The sequence below is a fragment of the Microcaecilia unicolor genome, chromosome 8 (genome assembly GCF_901765095.1).
Source record: "Microcaecilia unicolor chromosome 8, aMicUni1.1, whole genome shotgun sequence".
In the NCBI taxonomy this organism is placed as follows: Eukaryota; Metazoa; Chordata; class Amphibia; order Gymnophiona; family Siphonopidae; genus Microcaecilia; species Microcaecilia unicolor.
Window position 1 is genome coordinate 192,607,241 of NC_044038.1, and position 20,323 is coordinate 192,627,563.

At 43.5% G+C, this 20,323-nt stretch overlaps 1 protein-coding gene across 4 annotated transcripts in view; it reads left to right on the forward strand.

The window, feature by feature from the left end:
* The first annotated feature begins 8,110 nt into the window (after nucleotides 1-8,110).
* The window catches only part of FAM110A (family with sequence similarity 110 member A), a 52,821-nt gene continuing 40,608 nt past the window's right edge, over nucleotides 8,111-20,323 (forward strand). The window contains exon 1 of one of the 4 annotated variants that reach the window (XM_030212148.1): nucleotides 8,111-8,269. The gene's annotated coding sequence lies outside the window, so the exon portion shown is untranslated. The other 3 variants (XM_030212144.1, XM_030212146.1, XM_030212147.1) reach the window with 3 other exon arrangements.

The window sequence follows — 20,323 nt, forward strand, 5'->3', positions numbered from 1 at the left end:
CTTCTAGGTCACAACTGGCCAGACAATCCCTGCTCTGCTGAGAGGTGTCACATCACTAGCAAGCATAAAAGCAATCTATGCAGTGTTGTCTAATGGCTAATTAACTTATCTTTAATAGTACAGTAGGGTTCAAGTCCTACTGTAGCAGCTGATCAACATAAACATCTTAACCAAGTCAGCTGGCTCAAGTCATGGAGAGAGATATTTTGCTTTGGAGAACAGACCCATCCAGGGGCTGACTGATAGTGAGCTGGGCCCTTCACCACTTACCAAAAAAAGGAAGAAACTAGAAGGAAGCTAGGGGAAAGTGGGTCCCCTACTGCCATGAACCCTCAGATACTGTCCTGTTGCCTCAATGGTAAGTCTTCCCATTAAGTAATGTGTGTTTGGGAAATCCCAAACTGGTTACTGTGTCTCCTGAGTGTGGGAGCAGTCCTGCGAGAGGTCACTAAGATAACTATCTGTGGTCGAGTGTGCCATACTGAAGTCTTGTGTTTGTATGGTTATGAGGTGTGGGGGGGGGGGGGGGAGGGGGGTGAATGAGAGAGGGAGTTGCTGTTAGCATGTGATAGATGTTTGTTTTTCCAGGCCATTAGATACTGGCATTCTAACCCTCTGGCCTGAACATGCTGATCTCCTAAAACATCCTAAGATGACAGAGACAGTAGGTTACATAGTAGATGAGGTAGTGTAGAGGTTAGAACAGTTGGTTTGTCATGCTTGAAAAAAAAAAAACAGTGATGTACCCAGGCCACTGCCCTGTGTACCTATATCATGTGGCTACTGTAACTGTACTCCAGGGAGGCTCTGGGCCCATAGATACACACCCTCTCCCCAGATCTGTAAAGTTACCCCTTCCCGGAGTGAGACTTTTTGGCTAGTCCAGGATTTCTCCTACACATCCTGGTACATTATCCTGCTTATTTTCGAAAGGAGAAAAACGTCCATGTTCGGGAGATGGGTGTCTGTTTCCCATGGGCGGCCAAATCGGTATAATCGAAAGCCGATTTTGGTCGTCTTCAACTGCACTCCGTCGCGGGAATGAATAAAGTTGACAGGGGCGTGTCGGAGGTGTGGTGAAGGCGGGACTGGGGTGTGGTTATTGGCCAACAGAGATGGGTGCGCTCGGCCGATAATGGAAAAAAGAAAGGTGTTTTTAGCGAGAATTTAGGACCCTTTTTTTTTACCCTTTTTTCTCACGAACAGGTCCCAAAAAAGTGCCCTAAATGACCAGATGACCACCGGAGGGAATCGGGAATCACCTCCCCTGACTCCCCCAGTGGTCACTAACCCCCTCCCACCAAAAAACCCCACTTGCAAAAACCTTATTTCCCAGCCTCTATGCCACCCTCAAATTCCTTACCCACCTCCATGACAGCAGAATGTGTTCGATCCTCTCACAGCCTTTCCCTGGGTCAGATGTGGCTCTCAGGTGCACTGCAGGGTCACATCAGCATTGCATTGTGGTGGGTGTAGGGTATTGGGCTCCGTGATTTCACTAGCTTGTGTTACAGTCTCACGATGTTGGTAATTGGTAGGCTCTTCTCCCATGGTGCTTTTCCCCTGCCTACTGGGTCAGAGTGTGCCCTGTTTCGTTTCCGGTAGTGCACGAGGTAGTGGCCATTTTTGTAAGTCCATTTTAGATCCCTTTCGTGTGTTAGCCACATTACAGAACTTAGTTCTTACCTTGAATGTTGCTGAAAGAGGGCATTGTACACCATTCTGCCAGCTCTGAGCTACTGCTAATCTTAGTACCAGGGAGACTCGTTGCCGGTTGGGGCACAACCTCTGATCTGCAGTTAACTGTGAGTAAACGCGGTTATTGAAATAAAGGACGTTTTCAGCTAGATTAGTCTTACGGTGTGAACTGCTGTGCCAAGGTTATACAGCAGCAACAAGTCCTGACCCTGGAGCACTTTTAGTGGGTAATGCAGTGCACTTCAGGCAGGCGGACCCAGGCCCATCCCCCCTACCTGTACCACTTGTGGTGGTAAATGGGAGCCCTCTAACCCCCCCCCAAACCCCCCCCCCCCCACTATACTCACATGTAGGTGCCCCCCTTCACCATTAAGTGCTATGGTAATGGTGTTGAGTTGTGGAGAGTGGGTTTTGGGGGGATTTGGGGGTCTCAGCACCCAAGGTAAAGGATCTATGCACCTGGGAGGTAATTTAATGTTTTTTCCTATTTTTTTAAAGTGCCCCCTAGGGTGCCCGGTTGGTGTCCTGGCATGTGAGGGGGACCAGTACACTACGAATCCTGGCCCCTCTCACGACCCAAAGCCTTGGATTTGGTCGGTTTTGAGCTGGGACGCTTCAGTTTCGATTATCGCTGAAAAACGAAAACGCCCAGCTCAAACAAACGCCCACATCTCAAAAACGCCCACATCCAACGCATTTGCCTGGCACAAACCATATGTTTGAAACTAAAGATAAACGTCCATCTTTTTCGAAAATACAATTCGGCCCACCCCTTCACGGACCCGTTCTCGGAGATGGACGTTCTTGTACACAGGCGTTTGCGTTCGATTATGCCCCTCCACGGGACCTGCAGCACAGATTCAAATGGATAGAATCATGGACTACAGATACTACACTGCTTTGGGATGTAGCAACTGGCCAAAACCCGTCACTCCTGGAATGGACAACTTGGCAGCTCTGTCTCCTCCACAATTATAAGCCTGTTTCTAAACTAGAAATCTCTGTGCCACAAAAGATGAGGACATGTGGTCGAGAGAGCAAAGTCCACTGCTCACCTCCTTGCTGCAGCTGAGACTGAGTAAGCAGAAAGGAGACAGCAATAGGAATAGGAACAGGCCCCCTTATATAAGTGTGTGATGCTCCACCCTATAGCTTTGAGGAAGTTCCCCCAATTCTAGAAACTTCCACCTGCTGGTCTGACAAGATATGGCTTCCCAATGTAGAACAAGCTTACAGCATAGGTGTCTTGTTCAACAGGAACAGAGATCAATAGAAAATAGAAACAAGATTATTATGTCCACAAAATTCAGATTCAGTGCTGAAAAAAACAAGTAATACATGCACCACCCTAGTAGCTGAAATAGTGTAGAGGATACAACAGTTGACTTGATATTCAGGGGTTGCAGATTTAAATCCTACCAGAGGTACCTTTTCCTGGTTTTAATATGAACATCAGGTGTTTTTTGTTTTAAACTTGGCGCTGATTTTAACTCTGATAGTAGGTTCTTCATGGTGAACGTCATGAAGCAATGATGTTTAAATACCATGCTGATCCTCATAGTTGCTATAATTAGTGCTGAGGTGGATGCTACTTTGTCTGAAGGACTCCAGAGTGTGTTAGCATGCTCTTCTGTGATTGCGATGTTAGTTGGTGACATCTGGCGATTTTGCTGTGTGCTGTGACCCAACCCTATACCCATTTCATCTCTAACTTCTTCCCTTCTCACCTATAACTGCTCCACCTCTGTCCAATCCTCCCTATCCCCCTCCCCTCCAACCCCCACCCTGTATATCATCCCTGTATGTAACATGGTGTGCTTGTCTGTGTGTTGGTATATCAGTATTGGTGTGTGTATTAGTGTATGTAGTAGTATTTGGCTTACTGTTTATATATATATATATATGTGTGTGTGTGTGTGTGATATGCTGCAGCCACTTGTTTTGTGTCCCTGTCATTGTTGCTGTCCCATTGTTTGTGTTTGTGACTGCAGCACACAGTGATGGTAGACGCATTCTTGGGGTGGTTGATGGTCCAGAGGAGACAGGCCCAACAGGGGAGGGGAGAGGGAGGGCAGGTGCTGCAGGTATACAGGCCCAGGATCAGGTTTCTCGACCTAACAGATGAGCAATGTGTGGTTTGGTTAAGATTTAATAAGGAGACCATAGTAAAGTTGTGTGAGGAACTGCTGGAGAATCTGGAGCCAATGGCCTGGAGGAGGCATACCCTTGGATGTTATGATTAAGAAATCTGAAGAGGGTTTCTTCACTACAGTTTTCCACAAAACGACTGATAGGAACACTTTTCTGAACTATCAAAGTTGCCACCCACCTTCATTGAAAAATAGTCTTCCCTTCTCTCAATTTTTGAGATATAGGAGGATCTGTTCTACTGATACAGAATTTCGTCATCAGTCTAAACCTTTGTTGCAGAAATTGGAGAAAAGAGGGTACCCAGTTCCTGTTCTTCAACAGGCATGCAGAAGGGCGAAGTTTAATAACAGGAGTCTGTTACTAACCCCCAGAGTTGATTTAGAGAAAGAGGATAGCACTCTAACTTATGTAACAAAATATACCAGCAGCACCTGGAGAACAGTCCGAGCGATTCAAAAACACTGACCACTGTTACTGTTGGTGGAAACCTTTAAAGACTGTACATTGAGGTTCACATACAGTAGGGGAAATAATCTTAAAGAGCTCATTTGCCCTTATGTCTTACCCCCAGAGATCCATGAGGCCGGTTTAAGGCTTAAAGGACGACATATGAAGTGTGGGGCGTGTTTGATGTGTGACCAAATGATAGAAACTTCAGAATTCATTAATCCGGTCACGATCAGAAATATTATCTGAAACAGCAGACATCATGTAAATGTGAGGGAGTGATTTACTGTTTACGCTGTCCCTGTAATAAAATATATGTTGGACAGACATCGAAAATGTTATGTACTCGCCTCATAGAGCATAAGAGCACAATCCAAACACATAAAACCAATCTACCTTTAGCAGTCCATTGTACTGCTCATCAACATGTTTTTGAAGATCTAAAATGTTTGGTGCTACAACAGGTTTTTCCTCCTAAGAGAGGAGGTGATTTTCGAAGGGTGTTACTTCCAGTCCAGCCAAACCCAGGCATTATCTGAGATAACATATGTCCCAATCTCCAAGGTGGAAATTGCGGAGAAAAGTGAGCTCGAGACAAGCAAGTAATCAATATGTGATTGGATAGAATGCGCCCTGGACAAATGCATATAATCTCGATCAGATGGATGTAACACTCACCACACATCCACCAAATCCAATAAATTACAAAGATCCGCAGGAGGCCTCAGTGTTGTTACCATAGAGGATCTGTCCATAATCGGATCTCAAACCATATAAAAATTGCCACCCACTATGAGAGGAAGAGGTTGCAAGGGCAATAGTAAATGAGTCAGTTTTTTAAAATAAAAGTTCCTGTCAAAATGATTAGGCACATACACTGTACAAAAATAAATCGTGCTGCGCCACTGTAAGCTGACAAATAAAAAAACAACCTCCAGGATCTGTCTGGAGTACTTTAGTATGGTGCACCACCCACTTACGTATCAAAATTGCCACACGCCCCTTCACCTGTGCTGCTGCCACCACACATTCTCCCACCCACCACCTCTTCAACTTAGTATGTTCTACAGTTGTAAGATACGTTTATTGAAGCAGAACAATATCAGCCTTCACCCTCTGTAATTGTTGTAGAACCTCTGTGTGCTTTATGGGGGAATTTATACCCCCAACATTCCAAGTTAAAACCTTCAGTTAAATAATAGTTAATATCTGGACCAACCATTGCAGGCGCAAGAATATGAACCAAAGCCTCTAGCCTCCCCACATTGCCCCACATAAATAAAGCCCAAATAGGAACAGAAGTCCAAAAGACCCACACCAGCTATATATGAAGAAACAACAAGACAAGAAACCTACCCCCTTACACAATATCCCAGCTCTAACCCCTTCCCCAACCCCCTTCCACCCCAAGCCCTACAGAAAAAAATCACCAGCCCCACCCTTAGAGCCTCCACGCTAAATGCCCGTCCTCCTCCAAAACAGATACCTGTAATTCGAACCCTTTCCTGAGAGAAATATGAAGAGGAACTAAAGCACCCCCCCCACAAGCAAAGAGGAGTAGAAACTCCAAAAATTCTCACAGTAGAAAATAAAAGGGCACTCTATCCTCAGACCAATTGGTCATGAACAGAGGGTAAGCTCCTTCGAGCAGGGGCAATCTCTTACATGCTCAACGTACAGCATTGTGACACCCTGCAACACTATAGAAGTAATGAGTAGTACTAGCAGGAATAGTAATAACCTCAGCAACCCACCAGAATGTCCAAAGGCTCCCCACCTACTACTGGATAACAACAACCCCCTCCCCCCGCACACAGTCACAGACCCCCCCCCCCCAGTCCAGCTATAAAGAAAGAAAAAAAAAGGAGGGGACACCATCCCAGGTCCAGAACACAAGCCTCTGTCACCCTCTAACTGAAGCATAGATATCCAGCAATACAAGACCTCAGATGCAGCAGTGAATCCAAAAGTATCCTGCAGTAAACAAAATACACTTAAACAACGTCTGAACCCAACCAGGATACAACTGCAGAGGAAAAGGGACACAGATCCATAACAAACTCGAGATGTCCTCCAGCCCCATCAAAAGGCCATCAAAATTGTCCAGGGAGGCCTGATCTTCAAAGGAACAGCTCTGATTCTGAGCCTCCATCACAGTGGCACAGGCACATTGAACAAAGTACCACAAGACCACAAAACAGAACAGCCCCGCACCCTAAGCCGGCAGCCTTCCAGCCACCAGCGGCCACACCAAAACTGCAAAAACAGGATCGGGGCATCAAATCTGTTAGGCAAGGAATCCTGTCCTGCATCATGCAAGCAGTACCACCATCCACTCTTAAACTCCCGCTGCACTCGAGTCTCCTGAAGCTGCGTCCAGCCCATCTAGGAATATCTGAGCCACCCGTAGACAGGCCCGGTAAAGTATGGCAAAATGGATGAGCAACACAAAGAATCTTGAGCAAATAGGCGCAAAGGAAAGCTGTTTGGCCGCAACTCCAGCAGAACAATCTTGGAATACAAGGATTTTTTTTCATAAGTCAGTGATTTCTCATCCCAAAGGGCTTGCAAAATAACAGATTTGTGTGCATAATTGCAGACCTTCACAATGACCACTTGATGTCTCCCATTAGAGAGCTTCCATGAGCCCAGCCTATGAGCTCTTTCGATACGTAGGGGCCCCATGTGGTCAAAAAGGCTAAGCTCTCTCCAGAATCGGGCCTCCAAAAAGCCAATGAGTTTAGAGTCTAGAATGGATTCTGAGAGCCCAACTAGCCAGAGATCATTGCTCCTTCTGGACCAATTTTCCAGATCTTCCAGATGCTCCTGACATGTCACCAAAGCTTTCTGAAGCTGCATGTGGGAGTCCTCCACCAGCTGGACCTGGTCCTCTAGTTCACCAGTAAGTTGTTGATTTGCAAACTCCCATGTTGGCTCCTCAAGCGTCCCCTAGATCTTAGTTAATTTCAGTGGCTGGAATTGGCAATCTAGCATAGCCTCCATAAGAGTTGCCACCTCTAACGCCACTTCTGACACCTAAGTTGAGCTAATGGAGGGGGCCGCCATTTGTCCTCAGATGGCCGAACCCGATGTAGACGCCATCAAGGTTGAAAGTGCCCTGCCAAGTCTGAGCAACCATACCTAGAGTTGAGCCGAGGATTACCAGCAACAAAAGGGTTTGAGATCACATTAAAAGCAAGGTTTTGAGAGAGGGAAGCAGGAGAGCATTTTACCAGCATCCTCTCTCCTACATGGCGTCACATTGTCTGCATTAGAATGTTAAACAATGAAGGTAGGGGAGACCCCTGAGTAAAATACTAAAAAAAAAGTACATCATCCCAGTCTGAATGTTGTAGTAAGGGGCAGGGGTTCAGGGCAGCCATTGCCATGTTATACGTCCCAAAACCTGTGTCAACCAGAACAAGGACTCCCAGCAACAGAAGAAACCTATGGGCAAGGAGAGTTCAAATCAAGCACGCGGTGCTTTCGGCAGATTGTTTACAAGCCTTCAGGTGCAACAGAACTCATTTAGAATGTCACTGAAGGCTTGTAAACAATCTGCCGAAAGCACCACGTGCTTGATTTGAACTCTCCTTGCCCATAGGTTTCTTCTGTTGCTGGGAGTCCTTGTTTTCAAAGCACATAGACTTGCAAAGTTACATGGTAACCCATTTAACTTTCAAAGTGTATGTGCTTTGAAAATGTGCCTCAAAGTGGCAGCAGAAACCATCAATCTGTCTCTACTGCCCCAACCTATTCACCAGGTCCAGCTTCTGGTCTTCATGGCCTCATCCTGTTCCACACCCTACTGTGCTCTCACACTTGAGCCCTGCTTCTGGCCTGCTCAGCATTTTGAATCTTAATTTGGTGGTTTTGCATTCCTATTCTGTGTCTGTGCGTTTCTGCAGGTTGTCCGTTTGAGACAGAAGCTGGTGACAGCTACTGGGAGAAAGCCAGTCACGTGATCGCTGAAGTAAGCGGAAGGCCGGTTTTGTTATTATTTATAAGTAAAGTAGTAAACTTCCTGGTGTCTGCACCGAAGAGTTGCTGAAGGGATCGCTTCTTTTCCTTGTGGGTATGAGGAATTTGTTAGTTTATTATTGTTTGGTTGCTGTGGGCTTTGATATTTTAAAATGTGTTTGGGGGGGGGGGGAGAAGGTCATCTAGGCGTGGCGGTTTTTGTGCTTTTAGGCAGTCGATTGATTGTGGATCTGGGAAAATTCTAGGGCTGGCCTTGGGTCGGACAAATTTTAATGTGGCCTTGTTGAATTGTAGATGGATTCGGAGAAAAAACGGTTGATTTTTTTTTTGTTTAAATGTAATTCTGGAACAGAAAGAAGTTGCATATGTTTTCTTACTGAAACGTGGCTCCGTGAGGGGGAAGAGTCTTATGGTAATGTGTTCCAGCAGGGTTTTCTGTGTCTCGTAAAGTTTGGCAGGGGTCAGTGTACGGTGGTCAAGTCTAGCAAAGGTAGTCAAAACTGCCGTTAAGGTGGTAAGCAAAAGATCCGTGAGATCTGGGTTCGTAGGATCTCTGTTTTATCCGGACCCAGTTTGGCAGAAAGGAGGGGTGGGGGGTTAGCAGTGCTGTCTTCTAATAGTTTAGGTTGTGTTCAAGTGGGGGGGGGGGGGGGGTGTGAGGTTTTTTACCATATGATGAGGTTTTGGTGGTCAGGGTCCAGTATAGCCAACCTTTTTTATGGTGTTATTTAATTGCCCTCCCTCGTTGGGTAGCGATGAATGGGAATTGGTATATCGGAGTTTGACTGTATTGGTGCTCCAGTTTTCGAATCTCGATGTTTCAGGGGATTTATGCATGTGGATGATGATAGGGCTAATAGTAAGGCATGGCAGTTTTTAGAGCAGGTTCCCAGGGTTTGGTTTTGCAAAGCTTCAGCAGAGCCCCACTCATGTTTTGGATCTTATTCTTTTGGTCCTGATCAGGGCGGGCTCAAGGGACAGTGGTGCCCTGAGCCAGCTTGCTTTGGTAGCACCCCCCCCCCCCCCCAATTGCGTTGCTTCTAGTGCTCTCTTCTTTGGGCTGGCATCTGCCCATCTCCCTATCTCCCTTCCCCCTATTACATTCTCTTCTGCCCCCTTTCTCCCTGTAAAGATTGCATTGGTTGCTAGTGGTGGCAGCAGTATTAGCATAACATGCTGTCTTCGGCCAGCCCCTGGGTCTTCCCTTTGCTGCATCCCGCACACAAGAAATTGCATTGGAGGAAGGGCTGACAACTGCTGCTGGTGGTGATTGAAGTAAACTTTACAGAGGGGATTGAAAGAACAGTGCTGGACCCTCAGGGAGGGGGAAAAGAAAAGGGAGAGACTGGACTGGTGTGGGGGAGGGGGGAAGAAAAGACTTAACCTGTAGACCAGGTGAAGTCAGCAGCTGGGAATGTGGCACCCTTAATCACTGGCTCCCTGTGCCAGAGCCTCACACGGTCCAGTGGTTAAGCTGGCCCTGGACCTGATTCTGGACTCCAGGTGTCCCTTAAGGGAACGGTTGTATTATTTGGTTTTTTTTTAAATTGTAAACATCAGGTAAATCAGAGGGGGGGGGGGGGGTAGTACATTATACTTTAATCACAGATTTTGGGACAGTAGATTTAGCTTTATTAGAGCCTCTTTCTAGATATTTTTCTGGTTCATTTGTTCACCTCCTGTAGTGCAACAAGTAGATGAGTGGAATGTTAAGGTGTCAGAAGTTGTGGACAGGGTAGTGAGGAAGGGGGGGTACGGAAGAATCCCTGGTATCATTGGGGTTTATTTTTGTTGAGACATCAGGTAAGAAGGGCAGAGTGAAGATGGAGAAAGGGCTGTTCTCAGGAGGCATGTTTGTTTTTATGGGATGGTAACCCTAGAGATGCAGAGGTTTTATCTAGCTCAGATAAAGCAGGCTGAGGGACTAGTATACAACCCTGGTAAAGGATGCCCCAGATCCTGCCAGTAAGATGTATCAGATTTCACAGAGGTTGCGGAGAGGTGGAGACTAGAGTTGGTTACACAGCCTTTGCCATCAGTGAAGTTGTTGGTAATTGGATTCTACATGCTTGTATAGGGTCAAACAGCAGTTCCATGATCTGTTACCTATGGTGTATGGGTTAGGAAGAAGAGGTGGTTCCTTCCTCTTAGAAAAAAAGCTGCGGTGCATCCTGTTTTGAAGGGGTTAGATAAGAATGTAATGGCGGTGTCTAGTTATAGACCTCTTTGGGCCTATTTACCAAGCTTGTTGAGCAAGTATTTTTCGGCAACTAGTGGATTTTGTGCATCAGGCAGGGACTTTGATCCTTTTTCAGTCCAGGTTTCATGAGGGTTTTGGAACAGAGACATTGCTGATAGTATTGCTTAGTGATGTCTGGTCTTGGTTGGATAAGGGGAGGGTTGTCCTGGCCGTGTTGTTGGATTTAACTGCTGTGTTTGTGTTGAATCATCATCTGTTGTTCAAATGGTTGCAGGATTTAGGTCAGGTGTTAGGATGGTTTTCGACCTTCCTTCAGCATCATTCTTTTGAGGTGTGTGCCTGAGATGTATGCTCTGCAGTTGATGAACTGCAGGCTCTGCATTATCCCCTGTGTTGTTTAATTTGTTTCTGGCTCCCCTGTTGCAGGTTATTGAGCAGTTTGCTGTTAGTGTTTGTGTCACAGATAACATTTTGGTGGTGGGTTATTGTTCCCCGATGGCCCTGGGGATTTGACTTTGTGCAGGATTGTTTGCTCAGAGTTGAGGGTTGGATGAATCAGAATCAGTTGATTTCTGAATGTAGGGAAGACTACAGCCTGTTGGTTGGGAGGGCATTTGACCTGTCCAAATGTGTTACCGCCATTTCTTCAGAGTAAGGTACAGCTTTCAGATTCATTCCAGTATTTGGGTGTATGGATTGACTCTGAATTATGGTTCAAGCAGCAGGTGGTATGACCAGGTTTAAGAGCTGCTCATCCTTATTTTGAGGAAGCGGAGTTGCACACATTTCTGCATGCTTTGTTGATTTCAATTTGGCTTATAGTAATGTAGTTTCTATGGGGGTGTTCCGCTATGTTTTAAGGCGTTACAGTTCAGAATGCAGGGATTAGATTTTGAGGTGGGTTGACCAGGAAAGGTCATGTGACCCCATTTTATGTACAGTATCATTGGCTCCCTCTGGAATTTAGGCCCACATATAAGATACTAACGGTGCATCAGGCGCTTTATACATAGTAACATAGTAGGTGACGGCAGAAAAAGACCTGTACAGTCCATCCAGTCTGCCCAACAAGACTCATATGCGCTACTTTATATGTATGACCTTGATTTGTATCTACCATTTTCAGGGCACAGACCGTAGAAGTCTGCCCAGTACTAGCCCCGCCTCCCAACCACCGGTGCTGCCACCCAATCTCCGCTATATAGCTCTCATGCGTCCAAAATATTTGGCAGCATTCGCAGATCTCCCATTAAGGTGCATTCTGTTTTGAATGAAATCTACTAAAAATAATGTTGTAAGTTGGAAACCCATGTCTTAGGGCTTAAAAAAGGGGGGGGGGAATGGTTAAATCTATTACTGGCAAACCTCCTAAAGATGTCACAAGAAGTCAGAAGACATAGGACCAATAAGGTTTAATGACAGGAGATGCATGACATTAAAAAAGCCAAAGCTGGTTCCCCCTCAGCAGCTCCTATCTTAGTACTTCCAAAACAAACTAGCAGCTACTGCATTCACATTTTTAACATATTTATAAATGACCTAGAGATGGGAGTAACTAGTGAGGTAATTAAATTTGCTGATGAGACAAAGTTATTCAAAGTCGTTAAATCGCGGGAGGATTGTGAAAAATTACAAGAGGACCTTACCAGACTGGGAGACTGGGCGTCTAAATGGCAGATGACGTTTAATGTGAGTAAGTGCAAAGTGATGCATGTGGGAAAGAGGAACCCGAATTATAGCTACGTCATGCAAGGTTCCACGTTAGGAGTCATGGACCAAGAAAGGGATCTAGGTGTCGTCGTTGATGATACGTTGAAACCTTCTCAGTGTGCTGCTGCGGCTAAGAAAGCAAATAGAATGTTAGGTATTATTAGGAAAGGAATGGAAAACAAAAATGAGGATGTTATAATGCTTTTGTATTGCTCCATGGTGCGACCGCACCTCGAATACTGTGTTCAATTCTGGTGACCGCATCTCAAAAAAGATACAGTGGAATTAGAAAAGGTGCAAAGAAGGGCGACGAAAATGATAAAGGGGATGGGACGACTTCCCTCTGAGGAAAGGCTAAAGTGGCTAGGGCTCTTCAGCTTGGAGAAAAGGCGGCTGAGGGGAGATATGATAGAGGTCTATAAAATAATGAGTGGAGTTGAACGGGTAGATGTGAAGCGTCTGTTCACGCTTTCTAAAAATACTAGGACTAGGGGGCATACGATGAAGCTACAATGTAGTAAATTTAAAACGAATCTGAGAAAATATTTCTTCACGCAACGTGTAATTAAACTCTGGAATTCGTTGCCAGAGAATGTGGTAAAGGCGGTTAGCTTAGCGGGAGTTTAAAAAAAGGTTTGGACGGCTTCAAAAAGGAAAAGTCCATAGACCGTTATTAAATGGACTGGGGAAAAATCCACTATTTCTGGGATAAGCAGTATAAAATGTTTTGTACATTTTGGGGATCTTGCTGGGTATTTGTGACCTGGATTGGCCACTGTTGGAAACAAGATGCTGGGCTCGATGGACCTTTGGTCTTTCCCAGTATGGCAATACTAATGTACTTATGCACGTTGTCATTATTTGTTATTTTATCTCCGTTATATTTAGAAACATTCCAGCTTGTGCAGCCTAAACGTACCAAGAACAGGTACAGAATAGAGGTGCTGGGAAACAATGTACAGCACAGTTTGAAGGGAGTTGATGGATCTGAGGCCTCTATAATGCCATGAGACAGTGGGGAAACCAGGTTATTTGTCTACTTTGCTACAGCCGTATGTTCCTGTAAAGGTTCTTCGGTCTCAAGAGTATGGCTTTGTTAGCGCTCCCTCCAGTGGCCCAAGCTCAGCTATCCTCTGAGGACCTGTGGGGTTTTTTTTTGTTTTGGTACGCCCCTATTTTGTGGAACTAGCTTCCACAGGGGCTCCATGAAGAGCAGTCTTATAAAATATTTAAAGTAAAGTTGAATCATATTTTTTTTCTCAAAATTTGTGGGGCAGCACTCACCCTTGAGCTGACTATTCATGGGGAGGGTGTTTAAAAGATTTAAAATTAGGGGGTATTTTTGTTTAAATTGGCAAGAAGCATCAAATTCCAGGCTTGGGGTTGGCTGTTTTTGTGCATGGGGAGGAGCTAAGTGGGCGATATTTTAGGAGCCCCCTCCAAGGATCAGGATGGTTTCCTGTTCTTTGGAGGTAGCTTTCCCTCCCACCCACCCTTGTTAAGCTTATTAATATGATTTGATCGTTTGATATACTGCATTATATCATAGGGCACCAAAGTGGTATACAATGTAACAAGTCATAATATCATAATTCAATAAAATGCTAAAAAATGTAATACATTTAAAATAGTTAAATTTAAATAAGTGTTGGACATGTTTGGGCCCTTGGGCTTTGTTTCTGTCACAGCTTTAATGAGGGGGGTAATGATTTGATAATCTTAATTTTACTAGGCTGTAAAATTAAGTGATAATGTTGGGTTATGTGACTTGATGGTTTGCATGGAAGACCCATGCTTATTTATTTATTAAATAATTTTTATTCTTTACTAACCACTTTTCTAGGTGGATTACAAGTTTACATACATAAAAAAATCACATTACAAATTATATACTGCACGTAGGTTATAAACAAATACAATCCACCATGTTTACTCCCTAAACCCTAGCTGAGCATTGCAGGGTCGAGGGTCAGTTTTGGTTTGAATGATAGGTACCTAGCTGTTCATGGTGGGTAGGTTTTCACTGTACTGTTGCCTAAATATTATTTCATGTAGCTCAAGTTGGGATTCCTTGTTATTTCGTTATAATGAAGCTGTGGCCTTACAGTCTTTTCTAATGTTATCATTTGATTTTTATATTAACCTTTAATGATTGCATTGAAATTTAAAATTTGCTTCGGGGGTGGGGGGAGGTAGGCATATTGGGGTGAAAGCTAACGTTATAGGATAGTGAGGAGGGATTTATATTGGCAGAATTCTGATCATGTACACAACATTTACTCTGGCAGTCTGTATCTTTCCTTCCATGAAATCTTTTCTGCTGCAGCCCCACTTCTCCAGTCAGTATAACAGATAAGAGGAAGAATGGGGTCTTGTAAACCTCCCTATGGCTGGTATTACAGTATAACTACATAGGTAGTGCTAGCATACATAAAACCTGCAAACAGTGAAACACATCTCCTTCAGCACACACCAGATCACTAGATCCAGATATTCTTGTGCTGTTGTCCTAAAAGAAAACAATATCTAACATGAATTGTTCAACATTGCAAACATCACAGTAATCTGAAAAACTTGCTTTTAAAATGTTTTTAAGCTTTTCCCTTTCTAAAGCCCATAAAGAGCTATGGTGTAGGGAAAGGCGCTGCTAGTGAAGTTCCTCTGTAATGTTTCTATATTGCAGCTACTAGTTTTTAAAAGTCAGTTCCATCTAAGAGGATTTTGTGGACCAGAAATACCTTTCTCTCTTCTCACCTTGTCACTAACTACTACTACTACTACTTAGCATTTCTATAGCGCTACTAGGGTTACGCAGCGCTGTACAAGTTAAAACATGGGGAAGGACAGTCCCTGCTCAAGAGAGCTTACAATCTAAAAGCACTTGCACATCAGCGCAATCACATCCTTCTGATGGAAGTCACTGATACTGATCTACAGCCCTGAGCAGCTCACATAACTCTCCTTTAGCCAGAGCCTGAGAGAAACACTTCAATGCATGTTTAGTGCAGAAAACCATTAAGCTTTTCACAAAAGACAAGTTTCTGAAAGATTTGAACTCGCCACTCCAGCATGGTCTTTGGACAGGATTGCTGTGAGAGTGTCTGAACGGTAGAGGACGGTGCAGAGTTATACAGCTTGCCAAAGGACAAACTAGACATGCACCAGTCTTCTCAATTTAACTTGGCCATCAAGAACTTCAAAATAGCTATCTGTGGCTAATTTCTCTCATTTTTTCCCAAAATAAAGATGGCTGCCAACAGCCACAACAGTCTGCTGAAACGGCCAAAAGGCTGTGGTCATCCTGTTAAGACTACATTTTTGCTTTTGACAATACTTTGTATTTTTAAACCTCTCTGATGTACCTGTGAAGGGGGTATAGAAAGAACTGTAATAAACAAAAACAAAGGTAACTGGAATAAAACAAAACTATGCAAAAAGAAAATTTGATAATACCTTTTTAATGGCATAACTTCATACATTTATGCTAGCTTTGAAAGGCCAGAACTTTCTTCCTTAGGTCAGGAATGAGCAAAAGATGACAATATCAGAGGGCTCGATATGCAAAGGATTTATGCTTCTAATTTTGACCAGAACTGGCCCAGTGTAAGGCTCTATGACCCTTGTATTCTCACAAGTGATTAGTCAAACAAATTTATTGTAACGTGTTGTTTAATGGCATTGCTACTATTACATTGCAACATTGCATTTAATATAGAACACTAGTAAAAAAGGCCCGTTTCTGTAGGCAAGGAAACGGGCCTTAGGCAGGCAAATTTCCCCACCCCTCCGCGCTACGGCCCCCTCGAACCCCCCCTTCCGCGAACCTGTCGATCCCTCCCGTGCCAGCGAAAACCACCCCCCCCGCCGCTGCCGTTGTTGTGCTACCTGTGCTTACAGCCGAAGTGTTGTTCTGCCCTTCGCGTAGTTTCGTCAATCATCTTGTCTGGAAGTTCCTCTGCGTGCGTCTGACGTCAGACGCACGCAGATAAACTTTCAGTGAAGATGATTGAGTAACCTACGTGAATGGCAGAACAACACTTGTGTAGTGCACAACGGCCGCGGGGGGGGGGGGGGGCGTTTTTCGGCGGTCCGGGGGGGGATCGACAGGTTCGTGGAAGGGGGGGTTCGAGGGGGCCGTAGCGCGGGGGGTGACAGATGATTCCGAGGCAGTAGCAGGAGTAGGGAAACACTCCTCCCCTTGCCTTGGAATCAGCTGTCGTGACGTCCGTGCGTGTCTGCCTCGCAGACCACCTCCAGCCAGGGAGCCACGGTCCCAAGCACAGAACGTTGGAGGTGAGAATTATTATATAGGATGGGTAGTAAGTTAATTTCTGATGCCTATATGTATGATCATAATACAGCACTGAACAAGTAAAAGAGAGGGAATCCAAAGTACAGAAAACATAGATGCATACAAGAAGTACGATGAACCTTCAAAATTGGGTAATGTCAGAAGTTTATTTATGGACCTGACACGGCTATGTTTCGGCAAATGCCTCCATAACGCTTTACAATACTCTTCATTCTTTGACTAATATTCAACAATCACAGACAGTTACTTCTAACATTCCCTGTTGTTCTTTTGCTACTTTTCATCTTCTTTCGAAAGCAGAATTAGAAAAGGCTATAAAATTGATACATGTCATTAGTGCTCCACATAATCCACTTCCCTCTCTATACATTAAGAAATTTCTTGTAACTTTTTTTTATAAGAATTTAAATTTACAAGCAATAAAATAACTTCCCAGAAATACAGAGAAAGTAATACACAAGAATTATTTCAATCAGGTAATTCTATACTCTTCCTTAGACCACAAAATAGGGAGAGTGAAACAAGACAAGGAGATCTATTAAACAACAGTAAACAGAAAAAACATGGTATTAACCTGATTATCCCCAATTATTTATCTGAATCATTATTCCACATTGATCGTCTGGTTGGCTTCTTCAAACCCAAAACGGTGTATATTCAATTTGTTTCGTTGGAAACATACTTATGGTCTAATATTAGTAGAAATAATACACCTAATTTCATTTTTTTCTCTTTTAAAACCAGAAATTATTTAACAATGCGAACACTTGAGTTTCTAATCCCAATTCCCACTGATTAAGGTAATCCCAGTTTCACAGACTTCACTCCTTTTGAAATAATACTACTAAGTAATAATTTATGTTAGTAAGAGGAATCATTACAAAGGAAAATAACAAAATTTTCAGGAAATATTTCTGAGGAAATCTTTAGGAGTCATACCCGGAACTCTGGGAAAACAACAATCTCAATATTAATCATCTGTAATAATATTCATTTTGTTCAAATTTCTGGTCTATTATCATTTTCAAAATCTTAACCATTTCCTACTCCTGTGAACTTCATTTGCTGTATCAATTTTTCTTTCTCAAAGGGTTCGATTAGGTTATCCAAGTATATCAGAAGCAAAGTTATTTACTACCACCGTTAAGTCCTGGAGCGCCTTCCAGATGATATTCAATGTAACCTCCATGGGAGCCAAAAACTCCAAGCTGATAGCTCTTACGGGTTTAGGAGTGGCACTGCCGACTCAGGTTCAGCTGTAAACAACTTCCGTTTCAGCATGGACTCCTAACTCACTCCTCCACTCCTTTGGACGTGGTGGTTAAATGATTTGGGAGCGATGAGGTTGTTTCCAGGTCCAAGAGCGTTGATTCTCTTTCGCCGACGCTAATCAAAGGATTCACCAACCCAGTCATCTGTGGGCAGCTTGTTGCGCAGCGGTCCCACACTTGCTGCACAGGGGACAAAACTCTGCCCATCTTACCCCCGATTGTCCCCTTCCTCTCAGTTAAGGTAACTGCAGTTGCAGAGTGGAAATTTCAAGTAAACAAAGACAGAACTTCAGAGGACAGCTGGGCCGTTGAGCGTACGAGCTTCAGGTTGTCATCTTTCCATTCTCCCTAGTTTGGGACACTCTTTGTCTGGTTTCTCCTCAGAGGCCTCTCTGATATGGGTAACCGTTCAGCATAGCCCTCTGAGTCATTGAAACACAGAAGCCCCTCCACCACTGCAAGGTGGTGTCCCTCGGAGGAGTCTTGTAACTTTTTTGTCCTTTTTATTCATAATATGGTACAGTCTAGTTTATTAGAAGGTACAATTCCATCAATTTTGAAAATAGCTGTGGTCTTTCCCAAAATTAAAGTTGCATCTAAATGTGTTGCCTCTGTTGAAAACTAGTGTCCTATTACCAACTTTAACATTCATAGTTAAAATTGTAATCTCCTTTATTTCCAATTTTCAGATTGTTTCAACCACAAATATTTTGCATCCATATCAAACTGGTCTTTGTCAATACCATAATACAGAAACAATATTAGGTATCACTACAAATATTCAATATCATATAGATCATTTAAAATCCGTTCTTCTTTCATTAGACCTTACTGCTGCTTTCAACCTTATTGATCATTCAAGAAATTGGTTTAATGAATGCAGTTCTCAAATGGTTTCAATGTTATTGGTCTAATGAATATAGTTCTCAAATGGTTTCAGTGTTATCTATCAGATAGATCATACATTGTTCATACCCAGTGGCTATTTCCAAACCAATCCCTTGATTTTGCTACTTTCATATATGCTGGAATTCGTTGCTGGAGAACGTGGCGAAGGCAGTTAGCTTGGCAGAGTTTAAAAGGGGGTTAGATGGTTTCCTAAAGGACAAGTCCATAAACCGCTACTAAATGGACTTGGGAAAAATCCACAATTCTGGGAATAACATGTATAGAATGTTTGTACGTTTGGGAAGCTTGCCAGGTGCCCTTGGCCTGGATTGGCTGCTGTCGTGGACAGGATGCTGGGCTCGATGGACCCTTGGTCTTTTCCCAGTGTGGCATTACTTATTCACTTACTTTTATACTCTCAACCACCTTGACCCTATGGACTTTGCTGCTCTTAATAACAGATTGATTCTAAACCCTTGAAAATCTATGGCATTACTTTTCACTAATCACAGAATAAAAACTTTATGTACACCTGTTATATTATAACCAAGTTCCTATACTGTCATCTACACGTATCCTTGGGGTTATTATAGATGACACTCTTTCCTTTAGACATAAATTAAATCTATATGACCATTGCTTGAACATTCAGTTCACAATACATTGGTCCACTCTCTTGTGATCTCAAAGTTAGATTATTGTAATTCTCTCTATAAAGAGATTAGAGTAAAAGACTTCAAATAGTTAGTTACTTCAAAATACTGCTTTACAATTGATATTACAGGATAGGTAAATTTGATCACATTATGCCTCCTATGAAAACAGCCCATTGGCTGCCTGTTCAAAAAAGGATCATTTACAAATTTCTTCTTTTTCAAAACTTTACTACTACTTATCATTTCTATAGCGCTACAAGGCATATGCAGCGCTGTACACCATACAAATAGAAGAACCCCCTTATCTTAATAGCCATTTAATTCACTATATCCCTGCTCGCACACTTCGATCCCTTAATCAAAATCATCTATATATACCTAGCACGCACCTAGCACGCAGCTTTGGAATACACTGCCGCGCAACTTAAGAATGATTTATGAACAAGCTTCCTTCCGTAAACAATTGAAGACCCATCTGTTCGAAACAATTTACGGAAAGAGCCAAAACACATAGAGTCCACACTCACTGTTCATTAATGCTTCATACATCCACTTCTGACCCTCATCCCCCGTAATTCCACATCACTCATACACTTACTCACAGAAACATGTACACCAGATGTCTTTGTGTCTCAATACTGCCCTTTAAGCTTCCCACTGTCTCCCCCATTGTTTCCATGTTGATGTCCCATTGTTAAATTCCTAACGATACTTCGATGGTCTCGCATAACTTGTACAATGTAACCCATAACCAAGTTGTAACAAATGTATTTCCATTATTCATATCTTATTGTAAGCCACACTGAACCCGCAAAGAGGTGGGAAAATGTGGGATACAAATGCAATAAATAAATAATTCCATATCATCAAGCTGATCAATCCATAGACTGGTGGGTTGTGTCCATCTACCAGCAGGTGGAGATAGAGAGCAAACTTTTGCCTCCCTATATGTGGTCATGTGCTGCCGGAAACTCCCCAGTATGTTCTCTATCTCAGCAGGTGGTGGTCA